General features: G+C 50.0%; 1 non-coding gene across 1 annotated transcript; it reads left to right on the top strand.

The window, feature by feature from the left end:
• The first annotated feature begins 5554 nt into the window (after positions 1-5554).
• LOC131820272 (U6 spliceosomal RNA) lies at positions 5555-5661 on the top strand. Its single transcript, XR_009349566.1, has one exon. It is a non-coding gene; the product is annotated as a U6 spliceosomal RNA (small nuclear RNA).
• The last annotated feature ends 17382 nt before the right edge of the window (positions 5662-23043 follow it).

Genomic DNA, 23043 nt, shown 5'->3' with positions numbered 1-23043 from the left:
TGTGCCAAAATACGAAATACAATGAGAGCCTAGAGATATATGCCCTGAAGCCATTTTAGCTATGAGAGCATTTGAAACTGCTAAAACACACTGAGCTGTGTTGTTAATAGACTCTTGATACTAGAGAAACAAAATTCAAAATCCAGCAGCAATCAAATTTGAGGACTTTGGTACAACCCAAATTTAAGTTGAGATCCCCAAAGCACAAGGAGAAGCAGAAATAAGACTATAGCCTACCTTGCCTTCTGTGTAAACTGAGAAAGTCAATCACTGAATTTGGAGTATGATTGTCTTGTAGAGTCTCCAATATAAGATAAAATCCTGCCAAGGAGGACCATACCATTATTATAGCTCTTAATTATCCCTACTCAATAAGAGTTTCAAATATAATGTCTTGAACATAGCAAAATGTAACAAACCACACAAAGAAAAACCATTAACAAGATTTGATAGACAAAATGGGATTAAGTATGATGTTAAAATGATCAATAAAGATTGTAAAATGGCTTGATTACTCTGCTCAAAGAAATGAGAGGGGAAGCAAATTGAACAAAAACTGAAACTAAAAATGATATTGAGAAAGGTTTTATAAATGAACCAAATGGATACTCTAGAACTTTAAAGATATGACAGCTAATTTAAGATACCACAGGGGTGCCTGGGTGGCTCACTTAATTAAACCTCCAATTCTTTTTCCTTTTTTTTTTAACACCTTAATTGTATTTTATTTCTTTCATTTTGGCTCAGGTCATGATGTCAGGGTTGTGAAATAGAGCCCAGAGTTGGGCTCTGTGCTGAGCGTGGAGCCTGCTTAAGATTCTTTCCCCTTCTTTTTCTATCCCTCCCTGTGCTCTCACTTGCTCGCTCTCTCTTGCTTGCAAATAAATAGATAGATACATAGATAATAGACAAAGCAAAATAAAAGCAGATTATGAAAATAAATATAAAGATTTTGAAATGAAAACAAGTTCAAAATAAAATAGAGAAGACCTACACAGCTAAAAGTTCATTCAGAAAATCTATTAAAGAAGTCAGTATGACACAAATCAAAAGATTTGAGCATGTACTTTACAGAAAGGGTAATCCAAATGGCCACTCATATATAAAAACTGTTTATCTTTATTATGAATCTGGAATTAAATTGAATTAAATTAAAAATAAATTAAAACCTAAAATGACATACTATTACACACTTACCATATTGGGCAACAGTAAAATTGTCTTGCAAGAATGTGAAAGAATGAAAGTGCCCATAATAAAAACATTTGAGGTAAGTTGGACAATATTTAGAAAACTTAAAAAACTTAAATAAAGATTTGGTCCATTCCTAGAAATACAACATGGAACTAAATGAATATTTTCACCAGGATATGCACACAGATGATTATAGCTATTTCATTCATAACGGCAGATCAGTAGTGGTCTATTTGCACAATGTTACATTAAATAAGAGAGAATATTAACAAACTGGGAGGAGGGGCTAGGTTGTTATCATAAACAGATCTTCTATGGTGCTGATTATGTTCTATTTCTCAAAATCTTTAAGTTAAAAAAGTTTTCAAATTTATATCTAGATAGATAGATAGATAGATAGGTAGGTAGATGATAGATAGACAAATATCCCAGAAGCTGCAATGCTAGGCTAAGACCAGGCTTTAAAGGGCTTTTCTATGCTCTACTAAATACTTTAAACCATTCATTATATCATAGCTCAGTGTTCAAATCTCCATTTGTTTCCTCAGTTTCCTCATATTTATCTTAAGGTGACCTGATCCAGACTTTTGATCACCTTTGTCTAAATATTTCTATTTTAACAAAGTCCTTTTTAACACTGAGAGTCTAAAACATAGAAAAATACTCTGATTGTTATCTCACTAGAGTGGAAAATATATAGTTACCCATTAACTAATGATATCCATGTCTACATTAGATCCATGACATTTTTAATTCTTGGGAGCTTTTGGTTAAATGAATTTTTTAAGCTTCCTTTAAATGAAGCTTTAAGCCATCACCACATGAATAAAATTAAAGAACTAAATGAAAACAAGCCAAGTATTTACAGAGTAATAGAATGTGCAGTGGAAAGAATACAATTCTGAAATCATAAAGCCTAAATTAGTGTGATGCATCTTTACTAGCCATGTAATCATAAACCAGTTATCTAAATGTGTTAGCCTCAGTTTTTTCACCCATGAAATGGTGATGATAATACTTATTATGCAGAGTTGTTGTGTGGATGTGATGAAGCATGGAGCATGAGAGTCTCATATTCCATGCTAAAATGATAGCTATTTTTATACTTATAATAATTCTAATAATAGTAATTAAATTGTTCAAAATGGTAATATTCATTTATATTGAGGCATTGTATTGACTATTCACAGATACATTTACCAAAATAAATTTCATTTTACTTTACCCCCTCTGAGGATATATATTCCCTAATTCAATATGAATCTCATTATGAATAATAATTATCATAATAAATATGCTGATTTTTCTTCTATTTATTTTTAGTGAAGTATCCTTTACTGAATAAGCAAGTCTGTCTAATTCAAAATTTGCATGCTGCTTTCTTATGAAACTAGATTATAGAGTTGTATGAAATAAATTCATGCAGTTAAGACATTTATGTTTGGAAAAATGGGTGGTCAGTTTAGTATTTCAAAAGAAGATTTTAAATTTAAACCTTAAAACTGAGCTCCTTCAGCCTTATTTATAGGCCATCCTTCATGCTTCATAAGTACTCCTTCATTGTAAACTAAGTAATAGTTTTTGTCACAGTGTCTATAACGAAAATGGATTTTATATTCTATTATTTCAGAGTTCGTTGCAGTTTCTACTTCCTTACTTCCTTTTTTGAAAAATAGATTAATTCTACAAAAAGTTTTTTCCAGCTTTATTGAAAAAAAACGACATATTATAATTTGTAAATGTAAGAAATGATTTCTTATAACATTGCAAACTTTTAACATTGTGTAAATTTTGTACAATTTGATAAATTGGTATACATCTTTATTGCAATATAATCTATATAAAAATGTTAATACATCTACTATCTTGTATAGTTGCCACTGTTTTTTATGCATGTATCGTAAGGAATTTTAAGATCTATTCTCTTAGCAACTTTTATGTATATAGTATAGTAGAGATAAACTTCAGAGGTCTTGTGGGTTTTGTTCCAGACTGCCTCAATAAAGTGATTATCTCAAAAAACTAAGTCAAATTATTATTTTTTTTTGGTTTCCCAGTGCAAATAAAAAATTATGTTTCCCAGTGCATATAAAAAATAATCACTATACTGTACTGTTCAAAAGCATTATGCTTTTTAAGAAAAACCATGTATATACCTTAAGTAAACTAGTTCTGAGTTTTCAGTGGGTCATAATTACTGATCACAGATCACCATAACAAATACAATAATAATGAAAAAACTTGAAATATTGCAAGAATTACCAACATGTGACAGAGAGACACAAAATGAACAAATGTTGTTAGAAAAATGGTGGCAGCAGACCTCTTTTATACAAGATTGCTATAAACTTTCAACTTGTAAGAATGTGATATATGCAAAGTTTAATAAAGGGAAGCACAATAAAAATGTATGTATATATTATTAACTATGATCATCATGCTGTACATTAGATCCCCAGAACTTTTTCATATTATAGTTGCAAGTTTGTACCCTTTGACCACCTTATTCCACCCAGGTTCACCTCTTGTCAACTCAACTCTAAGTTTCCATTAGTTTGCCTTTTCCTCAGATTCTGTATGTAAGGGATATCATAATACATAAATTTAAAAAATATATACAATCTTTGAAATATTTCACTTAGTATAACGCCTTCAAGATCCATCCATGCTGTTGTAAATGGCAGTATTTCTTAATTTTTCATGGTTAAGTAGTATTCCATAGTATATTTTTACCATACTTATTTTATTCATTCATCCATTAATGGATACTGAAGTTATTTCCATCTCTTGCTTAGAGTTAATAATTTTATAATAAACATAAGAGTGCAGATATGTCTTTGAACAGTGATTTCGTTGCCTTTAGATATATACCTAGAAGTGGGATTACTGAATCATATGGTAATTTTACTTTTAATAATATGAATAATCTCCATACTGTTTTCCATACAAATTTATATCCCTATCACAGTGCATAAGTTCCCCATTTTCCCCAATATTTACCAAAATTTGTTAGTTTCAATTTTTGGGTAGTATGTATTATAAGAGGTAGTAATATCTTGCTGTGTTTTTCAGAGGTAAACAACAACAACAACAACATAATGACTTTGCCCTGAGTTTTTTACGTTGAGCACTTTTTAATGCTCCTGTTGGTCATTTATATAACTTTTTTGAAAAAAAAAAGTCTATTGAGATCCTTTTGCTATTTTTTAAATTATATATATTTTTTCTATTTGTATCTGTTGGTTATTAACCTCTTTTCAGATATAAGATTTGTAAGTATTTTCTTACATTCTGTGGATTGTGTTTTCATTCTCTCTCTCTTTTTTTTGGCAATGCAGAAACTTTAGTTTGATGTAGTACCATTTATTTATTTTTGCTTTTTTTGCTTGTGTTTTTGGTCTGGTATCCAGAAAACTATTGGCAAGACCAATGTCAAGGAGAATTTGTCCTATGTTTTCCTTTAGGAAATGTAATGTAGTTTCATGCATAACCTTTAAGTCTTTAATTTATTTCAAGTTAAGACTTATGAGTGATATAAGGTTCCAGTTTCATACTGTTTATGTGACTATTCAGTTTTAAATATCATTTATTGAACAGACTATCTTTACCCATTACATATGTTGGCCCCTGTCAAATATTAGGTGACTGTATGAAAGGATTTATTTCTGGACTCTCAATTCTGTTCTACTTGTTTATGGGTCTGTTTTTATGCCAGTATACTTTATTGTTTTGAGCATGAGGGCTTTGTAGTATAGTTTCAAATCAAGAAGTGTAATTTCTCTTCTTCATTCTTTCTCAGAACTGCTTTTATTATTTGTCGTCTTTTATGGTCTCATATAAATTTTAGGATTCTTTACTTACTTCTGTAAAAAAATAATATTGGATTTTTTTTTAAGATTTTTAATTTATTTATTTGACAGAGAGAGATGACAAGCAGGCAGAGAGGCAGGCAGAGAGAGAAGAGGAAGCAGGCTTCCTGCTGAGCAGAGAGCCTGATGCAGGGCTCGATCCCAGGACCCTGGGATCATGACCTGAGCCGAAGGCAGCGGCTTAACCCACTGAGCCACCCAGGCGCCCCTAACATTGGATTTTTGATAGGAATTGGATTTACAGATGGTTTTCGGTAGTATGGACATTTTAACAATGTTAATTCTTGCCATTCATAAATATGAGCTATCTTTCCGTTTGTGTCTCCTTCAATTTCTTTATCAATGTCATAGTTTATGGAGTACAGATCTTTCATCTTCTTAGTTAAATCTATTCCTAAGTATTTTATTATTTTTGATGCTATTGTGAATTAGATTGTTTTCTTTATTTTTTCAGATAGTTCATCATTAGAGTGTTAAAATGCTCCTGTCTTGTGCTTACTTTGGCAGCACATATACTAAAATTGGAATGATGCAGAGAAGATTAGCGTGATCACTAAACAAGGATGACATGAAAAACTGGGAAGCATTCCATATTAAAAAGAAATGAAACAAAACAAAATTCTTGTCTGTTATATATTGATCTTGTATTTGGCAGCTTTACTAAATTTGTTTATTCAAAATTTTTTGTGAAGTTTTTAGGATTTTTTAACATGTAAGTTCATGTTATCCAAAAAAATAAAATTTTACTTCTTCCTCTTTTTTTTTTGGAGTCTTTTATTTCCTTATGTTCCTTGTTTCTCTGGCTAGGACATCCAGTAGTATGTCAAATGAGAGTAGTGAAAGTGGATACACTTGTCTTTTTTCTGATCGTTAAGGGGAAAACTTTCAAACTTTTTTGATTGAATATGAGATTAGCTCTGGGCTTGCAATATGTGTTTTCTCTTTAATGGATTTTTTAAATTATTTTTTAATTTTTTTAATAAACATATAATGTGTTTTTATCCCTAGGGGTACAGGTCTGTGAATCACCAGGTTCACACATTTCATAGCACTCACCATCACTCACCATAGCACTTGCCCTCCCCAATGTCCATACCCCCACCATCCTCTCCCAACACACCTCCCCCCAGCTACCCTCAGTCTGTCTTGTGAGATTCAGTCTTTTATGGTTTGTCTCCCTCCCAATCCCATCTTCTTTTATTTTTCTTTTCGTACGCCCCAAACCGCCTATGTTGCATCTCTACTTCATCATATCAGGGAGATCATAGGATAGTTGTCTTTCTCAGATTGATTTATTTTGCCATGCATAATACCCTCTAGTTCCATCCACAACATCACAAATAGCAGGATTTCATTTCTTTTGATGGCTGCATAGTATTTCATTGTACATATATACTACATCTTATTTATTGATTCATCTGTTGAAGGACATTTAGGTTCTTTCCATAGTGTAACTATTGTGGACATTGCTGCTATAAACATTTGGGTGCATGTGCCCCTTCAGAATGCCACGTTTGTATATGTAGGGTATATACTCAGTACTACAATCACTAGGTCCTAGAGTAGTTCTATTTTCAGCTTTTTGAGGCACCTCCACGCTGTTTTCCAGAGTGGTTGCACCAGCTTGCATTCCCGCGTACAGTGTAGGAGGGTTGCCCTTTCTCCACATCCTCGCCAGCATCTGTCATTGACTGACTTGTTCATTTTAGCCATTCTGAAAGGAGTGAGGTGGTATCTCATTCTGGTTTTGATTTGTATTTCCCTGATGCCAAGTAATGTGGAGCATTTTTTCATGTGTCTGTTGGCCATTTGGATGTATTCTTTGCAGAAATGTCTGTTCATGTCCTCTGCCCATTTCTTCATTGGATTATTTGTTCTTAGGGTGTTGAGTTTGATAAGCTCTTTATAAATTTTGGATACTGGCCCTTTATCTGGTATGTCATTTGCAAATATCTTCTCCCAGATAACTTCTGACAGTCATCTTTTGGCTTTGTTAACTGTTTCCTTTGCTGGGCAAAAGCTTTTTGATCTGAGGAAATCGCTATAGTTCATTCTTTCCCTTGCTTCCCTTGCCTTTGGCGATGTTCCTAGGAAGAAGTTGCTGCTGCTGAGGACAAAGAGGTTGCTATCTGCTCTCTCCTAAAGGATTTTGATGGATTCTTTCTCACATTATACTTCTTCACCCATTTCCAGTCTATTTTCATGTATGGTGTAAGGAAATGATCCAATGTCATATTTCTGCATGTGGCTGTTCAATTTTCCCGACCCTAAAGCCAGCGGCTCCTTCTCTTCCCCGGGGGCGGCGTGCTGCGCCTTCCCCACACGTGCTCCTGGGGAGGGCGGTGACACAAGTGTGCAACCACGCTTCTCTCTCAAGCAGAGGGGATGCTAGGGCAAAGAGTATTTCGCTCCATGCGGGTATCTTCCAAACTGCTGTGGAGAGTAGCTCAGGCAAGCAGCAGCAGCATCCCCAAACCCAACTCTGATTTCCCAACGAATGCTGTGCTTTCCCAGGGGAGATGCCCAGGCAAAGAGGCTTTCGCTGTATGCGGGATTCTCCCACCGAGGGACTGGGCTCAAGCAAGCAGCAGCAGCCGCAAAACACTTCTCAGCGAATGCTTTGATTTCTCAGAGGCTTTGGCTTGGAGCGAAGAGCACTTCGCCGCTGCTTCCTCAGAAAGGCTCCAGTCGCGTCAGGGAAGAAGAGCTGCAGGAGAGCTGGTGCCTCTTGGTCCTTGCTTAAACGGGCTCCATGTTCGCGTCCTGGGTTCACACTGCCAGCCCGATCTAAGGAGACACAGCCACCACCGTGCAGTAGCGTGCGTAGCCTAGGACGGCACTCTATGCACTACCATCTCTCGGTGTAGGCATCGCTTGGCCTTTTACTCAGGCGCTCAGCAGGACTCGCGGACTAGGCCAGTGCTTTCCCCTCCTGAAAGGACGGTGACAGGATCCCTGCACACTGCCCTGTGCACTGAATAGGGAGTTTTGCGGGACTCCCCCTCTCCTTCCCATTAAACCCCGTGCCTCCTCCAAGCTTCCACATCCTGGTGGAATACGGCATCTGATGGCCAGTTCTTTCTGGGAGTTGTTTCTCGAGTTCAGGGTAGGCGCGTGGTGGCTAGCCCATGTCTCCATCACGGACAGGTGGCCAAGGAGCTACTCTCTCCTTGAGCCCAAAGGCTTTCTGCATTGACTCCTTCCTCAGAGTGGAGCCCTTTCCCCTGCCCTAATTTTCCCGTCGTGTCTCCTTAGCAGCCAGGCTTCCGTCGCTCTGCAGTGACAGACGTGTCCCTTAAGGCTCTTTCCACAGGCGCCACCGCGCTTCTCTCTCAGGCAGAGGGGATGCCCAGGCCAAGAGGATTTCGCTCCATGTGGGTTTATCACACCGTGCTGTGGATACTAGCTCCCGCAAGCAGCAGGCAGCATCCCACAGACCTGACTCTGATCCCAAAGAATGCTGTGCTTTCCCAGAGGGGATGCCCTGGCAAAGAGGCTATCGCTATATGCGGGTTTCTCCCATCGTGCTGGGAATACTAGGCTAAGGCAAGCAACAATAGCAGCCCACAAAACCGACTCTGTTTTCCCAGCGACTCCTATGCTCTCACAGAGGTTTTCAGCTTGGCGCAAACAGCACTTCGTTGCTGCTTCCTCAGCAAGGCTTTGGACATTGGCTCTGTCTCGGCAGGGAAGAAGAGCCGCGAGAGAGCTGGTGCCTCTTGGGCCTTACTTTCCCGGGCTTCAAGTTCGCGCCCGGGGTTCACCTTGCTAAGCCGAACTAAGCAGACACAGTCACAACCCTGCAGCAGCGTGCGCGGCCTAGCATGGCACTCTATGCCTATTACCTTCTCCTGGCCTAGGTAAGGCTTTGTCTTTTGCTCAGGCGCTCAGGCAGACTCGGCGTCTAAGCCAGTGACTTCAATACAGGAGGGAGGAGGCGACAGGATCTGTGCACAGGGCCCATGCACTGCGATCGGGAAATGTGGGGGAATGTCTCCACTCCTTCCCCGGCACACCCCCTGCCACCCACATAGCTGCCACATCTTGGTGGAAGACAGCATCTGACTGCCCGTTTCTCCATGGGGTTTTTTCTGCGAGTTCCGGGTATGGCACCTGGGGGCAAGCCCGTCGGCCCTTGGGACAGGTGGCCAAGGAGATGCTGTCTCCTTGGGACCAGAGGCACAGGACAGGCCTGCCTTCTGCCCAGACTCCTTCCTCAGAGTGGAGCACGCGCCTCTGCCTTAGTCGTCCCCTCATGTCTCCTTAGCAGACAGGCTTCCATCTCTCCGCACAGAGAGCAGGTGACACTTGTCTTGCCACTGGCCTGCTGTTCGTGCACAGCAGGCCATTCGGCTTCCCGAGCGTTTCCCGACCCCAAGACCAAGGGCTCCTTCTATTCCCTGGGGGTGGCGTGCTGTTCGTTCCCCACACTTGCTCCTGAGGAGCGCTGTGACAGACGAGTGCTACCACTCTTCTCTCTCAGGCAGAAGGGATGCTAGGGCAAAGAGTATTTCGCTCCATGCGGGTATCTTCCACCGTGCTGCGGAGACTAGCTCAGGCAAGCAGCAGCAGCATCCCCAAACCCAACTCTGATTTCCCAAGGAAAGCTGTGCTTTCCCAGGGGAGATGTCGAGTCAAAGAGGCTTTCGCTGTATGCGCGTTTCTCCCACGGCGAGACTGGGCTCAGGCAAGCAGCAGCAGCCCGCAAAACACTTCTCAGCAAATGCTGTGCTTTCGCAGAGGCTTTGGCTTGGCGCGAACAGCACTTCGCCGCTGCTTCCTCAGCAAGGCTTCAGTCGCGTCAGGGAAGAAGAGCTGCGGGAGAGCTGGTGCCTCTTGGGCCTTGCTTTCCCGGGCTCCATGTTCGCGTCCTGGGTTCACCCTGCCAGGCCGAACTAAGCAGACACAGCCACCACCGTGCAGTAGCGTGCGTAGCCTAGATTGGCACTCTATGCACACTACCATCTCTCGGTGTAGGCATCGCTTGGCCTTTTACTCAGGCGCTCAGGAGGACTCGCGGACTAGGCCAGCGCTTTCCCCACTGGAAAGGAAGGTGACAGGATCCCTGCACACTGCCCTGTGCACTGAACAGGGAGCTTTGCGGGACTGTCCCCTCCCCTTCCCCTTAAACCCCGTGCCTCCGCCAAGCTTCCACATCCTGGTGAAAGACGGCATCTGATGGCCAGTTCTTTCTGGGAGTTGTTTCTCGAGTTCAGGGTAGGTTCCTGGTGGCCGGCCCATGTCTCCACCACGGACAGGTGGCCAAGGAGCTGCTGTCTCCTTGAGCCCAAAGGCTTTCTGCTCAGACTCATTCCTCAGAGTGGAGCCCTTTCCCCTGCCCTAATCTTCCCCTCGTGTCTCCTTAGCAGCCAGGCTTCCGTCGCTCTGCAGTGACAGACGTGTCCCTTAAGGCTCTTTCCACAGGCGCCACCGCGCTTCTTTCTCAGGCAGAGGGGATGCCCAGGCCAAGAGGATTTCGCTCCATGCGGGTTTATCAAAACGTGCTGTGGAGACTAGCTCCGGCAAGCAGCAGGCGGCCTCCCACAGACCCGACTCTGATTTCCTAAAGAATGCTGTGCTTTCCCAGAGGGGATGACCCGGTAAAGAGGCTTTCGCTCTATGCGGGTTTCTCCCATCGTGCTGGGAATACTAGGCTAAGGCAAGCAACAAAAGCAGACCACAGAACCGACTCTGTTTTCCCAGCGACTCCTATGCTCTCGCAGAGGTTTTCAGCTTAGCGCAAACCGCACTTCGCTGCTGCTTCCTCAGCAAGGCTTTGGTCATTGGCTCTGTAGCGGCTCGGAAGAAGAGCCGCGGGAGGGCTGGTGCCTCTTAGGCCTTGCTTTCCCGGGCTCCAAGTCCGCGACCGGGTTCACCTTGCTAAGCCGAACTAAGAAGACACAGTCACAACCCTGCAGCAGCGTGCGTGGCCTAGCATGGCACTCTATGCCTATTACCATCTCCTGGCCTAGGTAAGGCTTTGTCTTTTGCTCAGGCGCTCAGGCAGATTCGGGGTCTAGGCCGGTGCCTTCACTACAGGAGAGAGGAGGCGCAGGATCTGTGCACACGGCCCGTGCACTGGGATGTGGAACTGTGGGGGACTGTCTCCACTCCTTCCCCGGCACACCCCTGCCACCCACAACGCTGCCACATCTTGGTGGAAGACGTCATCTGACTGCCCGTTTCTCCATGGGGTTGTTTCTGCGAGTTCCGGGTATGGCACCTGGGGGCAAGCCCGTCTGCCCTTGGGACAGGTTGCCAATGAGATAATGTCCCCTTGGGACCAGAGGCACCGGACAGGCCTGCCTTCTGCCCAGACTCCTTCATCAGAGTGGAGCACGCGCCCCTGCCCTAGTCATCCACTCATGTCTCCTTAGCAGACAGGCTTCCATCTCTCCGCACAGGGAGCCGGTGACACTTGTCTTGCCACTGGCCTGCTGTTCGTGTACAGCAGTCTATCCTGCTTTCCGAGGTTTCCCGACCCCAAGGCCAAGGGCTCCTTCTCTTCCCCGGGGGCGGCGTGCTGCGCCTTCCCCACATTTGCTCCTGGGGAGCTTTGTGACAGACTAGTGCTACCACTCTTCTCTCCCAGGCAGAAGGGATGCTAGGACAAAGAGTATTTCGCTCCATGCGGGTATCTTCCACCGTGCTGCGGAGACTAGCTCAGGCAAGCAGCAGCAGCATCCCCAAACCCAACTCTGATTTCCCAAGGAAAGCTGTGCTTTCCCAGGGGAGATGCCCAGGCAAAGAGACTTTCGCTGTATGCGGGTTTCTCCCACCGCGAGACTGGGCTCAGGCAAGCAGCAGCAGCCGCCAGAACACTTCTCAGCGAATGCTGTGCTTTCGCAGAGGCTTTGGCTTGGAGCGAACAGCACTTCGCCGCTGCTTCCTCGCACGGCTTCAGTCGCGTCAGGGAAGAAGAGCTGCGGGAGAGCTGGTGCCTCTTGGGCCTCACTTTCACGGGCTCCATGTTCGCGTCCTGAGTTCACCCTGCTGGTACGAACTAAGCAACAAGCCACAACCGTGCAGTAGCGTGCGTAGCCTAGGATGGCACTCTATGCACACTACCTTCGCCCGTGTAGGCATCGCTTGGCCTTTTATTCTGGCGCTCAGTAGGACTCGCAGACTAGGCCAGTGCTTTTCCCACAGGAAAGGAATGTGACAGGATCCCTGCACACTGCTCTTTGCACTGAATAGGGAGCTTTGGGTTACTATCCCCACTCTTTCACGTTAAACCCCGTGCCGCCAGCAAGCTTCGACATCCTGGTAGGAGACAGCATCTGATGGCCAGTTCTTTCTGGGAGTTGTTTCTCGAGTTCAGGGTACGGCGTGCTGGCAAGCCCATGTCCCCACCACGGACAGGTGGACAAGGAGCTGCTGCTGTCTCCTTGAGCCCAAAGGCTTTTTGCCCAGACTCCTTCCTCAGAGTGGATCCCTTTACCCTGCCCTAATTTTCCCGTCGTGTCTCCTTAGCAGCCAGGCTTCCGTCGCTCTGCAGTGACAGACGTGTCCCTTAAGGCTCTTTCCACAGGCGCCACCGCGCTTCTCTCTCAGGCAGAGGGGATGCCCAGGCCAAGAGGATTTCGCTCCATGTGGGTTTATCACACCGTGCTGTGGATACTAGCTCTCGCAAGCAGCAGGCAGCATCCCGCAGACCTGACTCTGATCCCAAAGAATGCTGTGCTTTCCCAGAGGGGATGCCCTGGCAAAGAGGCTATCGCTCTATGCGGGTTTCTCCCATCGTGCTGGGAATACTAGGCTAAGGCAAGCAACAATAGCAGCCCACAAAACCGACTTTGTTTTCCCAGCGACTCCTATGCTCTCGCAGAGGTTTTCAGCTTGGCGCAAACAGCACTTCGTTGCTGCTTCCTCAGCAAGGCTTTGGTCATTGGCTCTGTCTCGGCAGGGAAGAAGAGCCGCGAGAGAGCTGGTGCCTCTTGGGCCTTGCTTTCCCGCGCTTCAAGTTCGCGCCCGGGGTTCACCTTGCCAAGCCGAACTAAGCAGACACAGTCACAACCCTGCAGCAGCGTGTGCGGCCTAGCATGGCACTCTAAGCCTATTACCTTCTCCTGGCCTAGGTAAGGCTTTGTCTTTTGCTCAGGCGCTCAGGCAGACTCGGCGTCTAAGCCAGTGACTTCACTACGGGAGGGAGGAGGCGACAGGATCTGTGCACAGGGCCCATGCACTGCGATCGGGAAATGTGGGGGAATGTCTCCACTCCTTCCCCGGCACACCCCCTGCCACCCACATAGCTGCCACATCTTGGTGGAAGACAGCATCTGACTGCCCGTTTCTCCATGGGGTTTTTTCTGCGAGTTCCGGGTATGGCACCTGGGGGCAAACCCGTCGGCCCTTGGGACAGGTGGCCAAGGAGATGCTGTCTCCTTGGGACCAGAGGCACAGGACAGGCCTGCCTTCTGCCCAGACTCCTTCCTCAGAGTGGAGCACGCGCCTCTGCCCTAGTCGTCCCCTCATGTCTCCTTAGCAGACAGGCTTCCATCTCTCCGCACAGGGAGCCGGTGACACTTGTCTTGCCACTGGCCTGCTGTTCGTGTACAGCAGTCTATCCTGCTTCCCGAGGTTTCCCGACCCCAAGGCCAAGGGCTCCTTCTCTTCCCCGGGGGCGGCGTGCTGCGCCTTCCCCACATTTGCTCCTGGGGAGCTTTGTGACAGACTAGTGCTACCACTCTTCTCTCCCAGGCAGAAGGGATGCTAGGACAAAGAGTATTTCGCTCCATGCGGGTATCTTCCACCGTGCTGCGGAGACTAGCTCAGGCAAGCAGCAGCAGCATCCCCAAACCCAACTCTGATTTCCCAAGGAAAGCTGTGCTTTCCCAGGGGAGATGCCCAGGCAAAGAGACTTTCGCTGTATGCGGGTTTCTCCCACCGCGAGACTGGGCTCAGGCAAGCAGCAGCAGCCGCCAGAACACTTCTCAGCGAATGCTGTGCTTTCGCAGAGGCTTTGGCTTGGAGCGAACAGCACTTCGCCGCTGCTTCCTCGCACGGCTTCAGTCGCGTCAGGGAAGAAGAGCTGCGGGAGAGCTGGTGCCTCTTGGGCCTCACTTTCACGGGCTCCATGTTCGCGTCCTGAGTTCACCCTGCCGGTACGAACTAAGCAGACAAGCCACAACCGTGCAGTAGCGTGCGTAGCCTAGGATGGCACTCTATGCACACTACCATCGCCCGTGTAGGCATCGCTTGGCCTTTTATTCTGGCGCTCAGTAGGACTCGCAGACTAGGCCAGTGCTTTTCCCACAGGAAAGGAATGTGACAGGATCCCTGCACACTGCTCTTTGCACTGAATAGGGAGCTTTGGGTTACTATCCCCACTCTTTCACGTTAAACCCCGTGCCGCCAGCAAGCTTCGACATCCTGGTAGGAGACGGCATCTGATGGCCAGTTCTTTCTGGGAGTTGTTTCTCGAGTTCAGGGTAGGGCGTGGTGGCAAGCCCATGTCCCCACCACGGACAGGTGGACAAGGAGCTGCTGCTGTCTCCTTGAGCCCAAAGGCTTTTTGCCCAGACTCCTTCCTCAGAGTGGATCCCTTTCCCCTGCCCTAATTTTCCCCTCTTGTCTCCTTAGAAGCCAGGCTTCCGTCGCTCTGCAGTGACAGACGTGTCCCTTAAGGCTCTTTCCACAGGCGCCACCGCGCTTCTCTCTCAGGCAGAGGGGATGCCCAGGCCAAGAGGATTTCGCTCCATGTGGGTTTATCACACCGTGCTGTGGATACTATCTCCCGCAAGCAGCAGGCAGCATCCCACAGACCTGACTCTGATCCCAAAGAATGCTGTGCTTTCCCAGAGGGGATGCCCTGGCAAAGAGGCTATCGCTCTATGCGGGTTTCTCCCATCGTGCTGGGAATACTAGGCTAAGGCAAGCAACAATAGCAGCCCACAAAACCGACTCTGTTTTCCCAGCGACTCCTATGCTCTCGCAGAGGTTTTCAGCTTGGCGCAAACAGCACTTCGTTGCTGCTTCCTCAGCAAGTTTTTGGTCATTGGCTCTGTCTCGGCAGGGAAGAAGAGCCGCGAGAGAGCTGGTGCCTCTTGGGCCTTGCTTTCCCGGGCTTCAAGTTCGCACCCGGGGTTCACCTTGCTAAGCCGAACTAAGCAGACACAGTCACAACCCTGCAGCAGCGTGCTCGGCCTAGCATGGCACTCTATGCCTATTACCTTCTCCTGGCCTAGGTAAGGCTTTGTCTTTTGCTCAGGCGCTCAGGCAGACTCGGCGTCTAAGCCAGTGACTTCACTACGGGAGGGAGGAGGCGACAGGATCTGTGCACAGGGCCCATGCACTGCGATCGGGAAACGTGGGGGAATGACTCCACTCCTTCCCCGGCACACCCCCTGCCACCCACATAGCTGCCACATCTTGGTGGAAGACAGCATCTGACTGCCCGTTTCTCCATGGGGTTTTTTCTGCGAGTTCCGGGTATGGCACCTGGGGGCAAGCCCGTCGGCCCTTGGTACAGGTGGCCAAGGAGATGCTGTCTCCTTGGGACCAGAGGCACAGGACAGGCCTGCCTTCTGCCCAGACTCCTTCCTCAGAGTGGAGCACGCGCCTCTGCCCTAGTCGTCCCCTCATGTCTCCTTAGCAGACAGGCTTCCATCTCTCCGCACAGAGAGCAGGTGACACTTGTCTTGCCACTGGCCTGCTGTTCGTGCACAGCAGGCCATTCGGCTTCCCGAGCGTTTCCCGACCCCAAGACCAAGGGCTCCTTCTATTCCCTGGGGGTGGCGTGCTGTTCGTTCCCCACACTTGCTCCTGAGGAGCGCTGTGACAGACGAGTGCTACCACTCTTCTCTCTCAGGCAGAAGGGATGCTAGGGCAAAGAGTATTTCGCTCCATGCGGGTATCTTCCACCGTGCTGCGGAGACTAGCTCAGGCAAGCAGCAGCAGCATCCCCAAACCCAACTGTGATTTCCCAACGAATGCTGTGCTTTCCCAGGGGAGATGCCGAGTCAAAGAGGCTTTCGCTGTATGCGCGTTTCTCCCACGGCGAGACTGGGCTCAGGCAAGCAGCAGCAGCCCGCAAAACACTTCTCAGCAAATGCTGTGCTTTCGCAGAGGCTTTGGCTTGGCGCGAACAGCACTTCGCCGCTGCTTCCTCAGCAAGGCTTCAGTCGCGTCAGGGAAGAAGAGCTGTGGGAGAGCTGGTGCCTCTTGGGCCTTGCTTTCCCGGGCTCCATGTTCGCGTCCTGGGTTCACCCTGCCAGGCCGAACTAAGCAGACACAGCCACCACCGTGCAGTAGCGTGCGTAGCCTAGATTGGCACTCTATGCACACTACCATCTCTCGGTGTAGGCAACGCTTGGCCTTTTACTCAGGCGCTCAGGAGGACTCGCGGACTAGGCCAGCGCTTTCCCCACTGGAAAGGAAGGTGACAGGATCCCTGCACACTGCCCTGTGCACTGAACAGGGAGCTTTGCGGGACTGTCCCCTCTCCTTCCCCTTAAACCCCGTGCCTCCGCCAAGCTTCCACATCCTGGTGAAAGACGGCATCTGATGGCCAGTTCTTTCTGGGAGTTGTTTCTCGAGTTCAGGGTAGGTTCCTGGTGGCAGGCCCATGTCTCCACCACGGACAGGTGGCCAAGGAGCTGCTGTCACCTTGAGCCCAAAGGCTTTCTGTTCAGACTCATTCCTCAGAGTGGAGCCCATTCCCCTGCCCTAATCTTCCCCTCGTGTCTCCTTAGCAGCCAGGCTTCCGTCGCTCTGCAGTGACAGACGTGTCCCTTAAGGCTCTTTCCACAGGCGCCACCGCGCTTCTCTCTCAGGCAGAGGGGATGCCCAGGCATAGAGGATTTCGCTCCATGCGGGTTTATCAAAACGTGCTGTGGAGACTAGCTCCGGCAAGCAGCAGGCGGCCTCCCACAGACCCGACTCTGATTTCCCAAAGAATGCTGTGCTTTCCCAGAGGGGATGACTCGGTAAAGAGGCTTTCGCTCTATGCGGGTTTCTCCCATCGTGCTGGGAATGCTATGCTAAGGCAAGCAACAAAAGCAGACCACAGAACCGACTCTGTTTTCCCAGCGACTCCTATGCTCTCGCAGAGGTTTTCAGCTTAGCGCAAACCGCACTTCGCTGCTGCTTCCTCAGCAAGGCTTTGGTCATTGGCTCTTTAGCGGCACGGAAGAAGAGCCGCGGGAGGGCTGGTGCCTCTTAGGCCTTGCTTTCCAGGGCTTCAAGTACGCGACCGGGTTCACCTTGCTGAGCCGAACTAAGAAGACACAGTCACAACCCTGCAGCAGCGTGCGTGGCCTAGCATGGCACTCTATGCCTATTACCATCTCCTGGCCTAGGTAAGGCTTCGTCTTTTTCTCAGGCGCTCAGGCAGATTCGGGGTCTAGGCCGGTGCCTTCACTACAGGAGAGAGGAGGCGCAGGATCTGTGCACACGGCCCGTGCACTGGGATGTGGAACTGTGGGGAACTGTCTCCACTCCTTCCCCGGCACACCCCTGCCACCCACAACGCTGCCACATCTTGGTGGAAGACGTCATCTGACTGCCCGTTTCTCCATGGGGTTGTTTCTGCGAGTTCCGGGTATGGCAACTGGGGGCAAGCCCGTCTGCCCTTGGGACAGGTGGCCAATGAGATAATGTCCCCTTGGGACCAGAGGCACCGGACAGGCCTGCCTTCTGCCCAGACTCCTTCATCAGAGTGGAGCACGCGCCCCTGCCCTAGTCATCCCCTCATGTCTCCTTAGCAGACAGGCTTCCATGTCTCCGCACAGGGAGCCGGTGACACTTGTCTTGCCACTGGCCTGCTGTTCGTGTACAGCAGTCTATCCTGCTTCCCGAGGTTTCCCGACCCCAAGGCCAAGGGCTCCTTCTCTTCCCCGGGGGCGGCGTGCTGCGCCTTCCCCACATTTGCTCCTGGGGAGCTTTGTGACAGACTAGTGCTACCACTCTTCTCTCCCAGGCAGAAGGGATGCTAGGACAAAGAGTATTTCGCTCCATGCGGGTATCTTCCACCGTGCTGCGGAGACTAGCTCAGGCAAGCAGCAGCAGCATCCCCAAACCCAACTCTGATTTCCCAAGGAAAGCTGTGCTTTCCCAGGGGAGATGCCCAGGCAAAGAGGCTTTCGCTGTATGCGGGTTTCTCCCACCGCGAGACTGGGCTCAGGCAAGCAGCAGCAGCCGCCAGAACACTTCTCAGCGAATGCTGTGCTTTCGCAGAGCCTTTGGCTTGGAGCGAACAGCACTTCGCCGCTGCTTCCTCGCACGGCTTCAGACGCGTCAGGGAAGAAGAGCTGCGGGAGAGCTGGTGCCTCTTGGGCCTCACTTTCACGGGCTCCATGTTCGCGTCCTGAGTTCACCCTGCCGGTACGAACTAAGCAGACAAGCCACAACAGTGCAGCAGCGTGCGCGGCCTAGCATGGCACTCTATGCCTATTACCTTCTCCTGGCCTAGGTAAGGCTTTGTCTTTTGCTCAGGCGCTCAGGCAGACTCGGCGTCTAAGCCAGTGACTTCACTACGGGAGGGAGGAGGCGACAGGATCTGTGCACAGGGCCCATGCACTGCGATCGGGAAATGTGGGGGAATGTCTCCACTCCTTCCCCTGCCACCCACATAGCTGCCACATCTTGGTGGAAGATAGCATCTGACTGCCCTTTCTCCATGGGGTTTTTTCTGCGAGTTCCGGGTATGGCACCTGGGGGCAAGCCCGTCGGCCCTTGGGACAGGTGGCCAAGGAGATGCTGTCTCCTTGGGACCAGAGGTACAGGACAGGCCTGCCTTCTGCCCAGACTCCTTCCTCAGAGTGGAGCACGCGCCTCTGCCCGAGTCGTCACCTCATGTCTCCTTAGCAGACAGGCTTCCATCTCTCCACACAGAGAGCAGGTGACACTTGTCTTGCCACTGGCCTGCTGTTCGTGCACAGCAGGCCATTCGGCTTCCCGAGCGTTTCCCGACCCCAAGACCAAGGGCTCCTTCTATTCCCTGGGGGTGGCGTGCTGTTCGTTCCCCACACTTGCTCCTGAGGAGCGCTGTGACAGACGAGTGCTACCACTCTTCTCTCTCAGGCAGAAGGGATGCTAGGGCAAAGAGTATTTCGCTCCATGCGGGTATCTTCCACCGTGCTGCGGAGACTAGCTCAGGCAAGCAGCAGCAGAATCCCCAAACCCAACTGTGATTTCCCAACGAATGCTGTGCTTTCCCAGGGGAGATGCCTGAGTCAAAGAGGCTTTCGCTGTATGCACGTTTCTCCCACGGCGAGACTGGGCTCAGGCAAGCAGCAGCAGCCCGCAAAACACTTCTCAGCAAATGCTGTGCTTTCGCAGAGGCTTTGGCTTGGCGCGAACAGCACTTCGCCGCTGCTTCCTCAGCAAGGCTTCAGTCGCGTCAGGGAAGAAGAGCTGCGGGAGAGCTGGTGCCTCTTGGGCCTTGCTTTCCCGGGCTCCATGTTCGCGTCCTGGGTTCACCCTGCCAGGCCGAACTAAGCAGACACAGCCACCACCGTGCAGTAGCGTGCGTAGCCTAGATTGGCACTCTATGCACACTACCATCTCTCGGTGTAGGCATCGCTTGGCCTTTTACTCAGGCGCTCAGGAGGACTCGCGGACTAGGCCAGCGCTTTCCCCACTGGAAAGGAAGGTGACAGGATCCCTACACACTGCCCTGTGCACTGAACAGGGAGCTTTGCGGGACTGTCCCCTCTCCTTCCCCTTAAACCCCGTGCCTCCGCCAAGCTTCCACATCCTGGTTAAAGACGGCATCTGATGGCCAGTTCTTTCTGGGAGTTGTTTCTCGAGTTCAGGGTAGGTTCCTGGTGGCACGCCCATGTCTCCACCACCGACAGGTGGCCAAGGAGCTGCTGTCTCCTTGAGCCCAAAGGCTTTCTGTTCAGACTCATTCCTCAGAGTGGAGCCCATTCCCCTGCCCTAATCTTCCCCTCGTGTCTCCTTAGCAGCCAGGCTTCCATCGCTCTGCAGTGACAGACGTGTCCCTTAAGGCTCTTTCCACAGGCGCCACGGCGCTTCTCTCTCATGCAGAGGGGATGCCCAGGCCAAGAGGATTTCGCTCCATGTGGGTTTATTAAAACGTGCTGTGGAGACTGGCTCCGGCAAGCAGCAGGCCGCCTCCCACAGACCCGACTCTGATTTCCTAAAGAATGCTGTGCTTTCCCAGAGGGGATAACCCGGTAAAGAGGCTTTCGCTCTATGCGGGTTTCTCCCATCGTGCTGGGAATACTAGGCTAAGGCAAGCAACAAAAGTAGACCACAGAACCGACTCTGTTTTCCCAGCGACTCCTATGCTCTCGCAGAGGTTTTCAGCTTAGCGCAAACCGCACTTCGCTGCTGCTTCCTCAGCAAGTCTTTGGTCATTGGCTCTTTAGCGGCACTGAAGAAGAGCCGCGGGAGGGCTGGTGCCTCTTAGGCCTTGCTTTCCCGGGCTCCAATTCCGCAACCGGGTTCACCTTGCTAAGCCGAACTAAGAAGACACAGTCACAACCCTGCAGCAGCGTCCGTGGCCTAGCATGGCACTCTATGCCTATTACCATCTCCTGGCCTAGGTAAGGCTTTGTCTTTTGCTCAGGCACTCAGGCAGATTCGGGGTCTAGGCCGGTGCCTTCACTACAGGAGAGAGGAGGCGCAGGATCTGTGCACACGGCCCGTGCACTGGGATGGGGAACTGTGGGAGACTGTCTCCACTCCTTCCCCCGCACACCCCTGCCACCCACAACGCTGCCACATCTTGGTGGAAGACGTCATCTGACTGCCCGTTTCTCCATGGGGTTGTTTCTGCGAGTTCCGGGTATGGCACCTGGGGGCAAGCCCGTCTGCCCTTGGGACAGGTGGCCAATGAGATAATGTCCCCTTGGGACCAGAGGCACCGGACAGGCCTGCCTTCTGCCCAGACTCCTTCATCAGAGTGGAGCACGCGCCCCTGCCCTAGTCATCCCCTCATGTCTCCTTAGCAGACAGGCTTCCATGTCTCCGCACAGGGAGCCGGTGACACTTGTCTTGCCACTGGCCTGCTGTTCGTGTACAGCAGTCTATCCTGCTTCCCGAGGTTTCCCGACCCCAAGGCCAAGGGCTCCTTCTCTTCCCCGGGGGCAGCGTGCTGCGCCTTCCCCACATTTGCTCCTGGGGAGCTTTGTGAGAGACTAGTGCTACCACTCTTCTCTCCCAGGCAGAAGGGATGCTAGGACAAAGAGTATTTCGCTCCATGCGGGTATCTTCCACCGTGCTGCGGAGACTAGCTCAGGCAAGCAGCAGCAGCATCCCCAAACCCAACTCTGATTTCCCAAGGAAAGCTGTGCTTTCCCAGGGGAGATGCCCAGGCAAAGAGACTTTCGCTGTATGCGGGTTTCTCCCACCGCGAGACTGGGCTCAGGCAAGCAGCAGCAGCCGCCAGAACACTTCTCAGCGAATGCTGTGCTTTCGCAGAGGCTTTGGCTTGGAGCGAACAGCACTTCGCCGCTGCTTCCTCGCACGGCTTCAGTCGCGTCAGGGAAGAAGAGCTGCGGGAGAGCTGGTGCCTCTTGGGCCTCACTTTCACGGGCTCCATGTTCGCGTCCTGAGTTCACCCTGCTGGTACGAACTAAGCAACAAGCCACAACCGTGCAGTAGCGTGCGTAGCCTAGGATGGCACTCTATGCACACTACCTTCGCCCGTGTAGGCATCGCTTGGCCTTTTATTCTGGCGCTCAGTAGGACTCGCAGACTAGGCCAGTGCTTTTCCCACAGGAAAGGAATGTGACAGGATCCCTGCACACTGCTCTTTGCACTGAATAGGGAGCTTTGGGTTACTATCCCCACTCTTTCACGTTAAACCCCGTGCCGCCAGCAAGCTTCGACATCCTGGTAGGAGACAGCATCTGATGGCCAGTTCTTTCTGGGAGTTGTTTCTCGAGTTCAGGGTAGGGCGTGGTGGCAAGCCCATGTCCCCACCACGGACAGGTGGACAAGGAGCTGCTGCTGTCTCCTTGAGCCCAAAGGCTTTTTGCCCAGACTCCTTCCTCAGAGTGGATCCCTTTCCCCTGCCCTAATTTTCCCGTCGTGTCTCCTTAGGAGCCAGGCTTCCGTCGCTCTGCAGTGACAGACGTGTCCCTTAAGGCTCTTTCCACAGGCGCCACCGCGCTTCTCTCTCAGGCAGAGGGGATGCCCAGGCCAAGAGGATTTCGCTCCATGTGGGTTTATCACACCGTGCTGTGGATACTAGCTCTCGCAAGCAGCAGGCAGCATCCCGCAGACCTGACTCTGATCCCAAAGAATGCTGTGCTTTCCCAGAGGGGATGCCCTGGCAAAGAGGCTATCGCTCTATGCGGGTTTCTCCCATCGTGCTGGGAATACTAGGCTAAGGCAAGCAACAATAGCAGCCCACAAAACCGACTTTGTTTTCCCAGCGACTCCTATGCTCTCGCAGAGGTTTTCAGCTTGGCGCAAACAGCACTTCGTTGCTGCTTCCTCAGCAAGGCTTTGGTCATTGGCTCTGTCTCGGCAGGGAAGAAGAGCCGCGAGAGAGCTGGTGCCTCTTGGGCCTTGCTTTCCCGGGCTTCAAGTTCGCGCCCGGGGTTCACCTTGCTAAGCCGAACTAAGCAGACACAGTCACAACCCTGCAGCAGCGTGCGCGGCCTAGCATGGCACTCTATGCCTATTACCTTCTCCTGGCCTAGGTAAGGCTTTGTCTTTTGCTCAGGCGCTCAGGCAGACTCGGCGTCTAAGCCAGTGACTTCAATACGGGAGGGAGGAGGCGACAGGATCTGTGCACAGGGCCCATGCACTGCGATCGGGAAATGTGGGGGAATGTCTCCACTCCTTCCCCGGCACACCCCCTGCCACCCACATAGCTGCCACATCTTGGTGGAAGACAGCATCTGACTGCCCGTTTCTCCATGGGGTTTTTTCTGCGAGTTCCGGGTATGGCACCTGGGGGCAAGCCCGTCGGCCCTTGGGACAGGTGGCCAAGGAGATGCTGTCTCCTTGGGACCAGAGGCACAGGACAGGCCTGCCTTCTGCCCAGACTCCTTCCTCAGAG

Source organism: Mustela lutreola, chromosome 17 (assembly GCF_030435805.1).
Source record: "Mustela lutreola isolate mMusLut2 chromosome 17, mMusLut2.pri, whole genome shotgun sequence".
Classification (NCBI taxonomy): Eukaryota; Metazoa; Chordata; class Mammalia; order Carnivora; family Mustelidae; genus Mustela; species Mustela lutreola.
The sequence above is the reverse complement of the archived record's forward strand: the minus strand, read 5'-3'. Positions and strand labels throughout refer to the sequence as shown.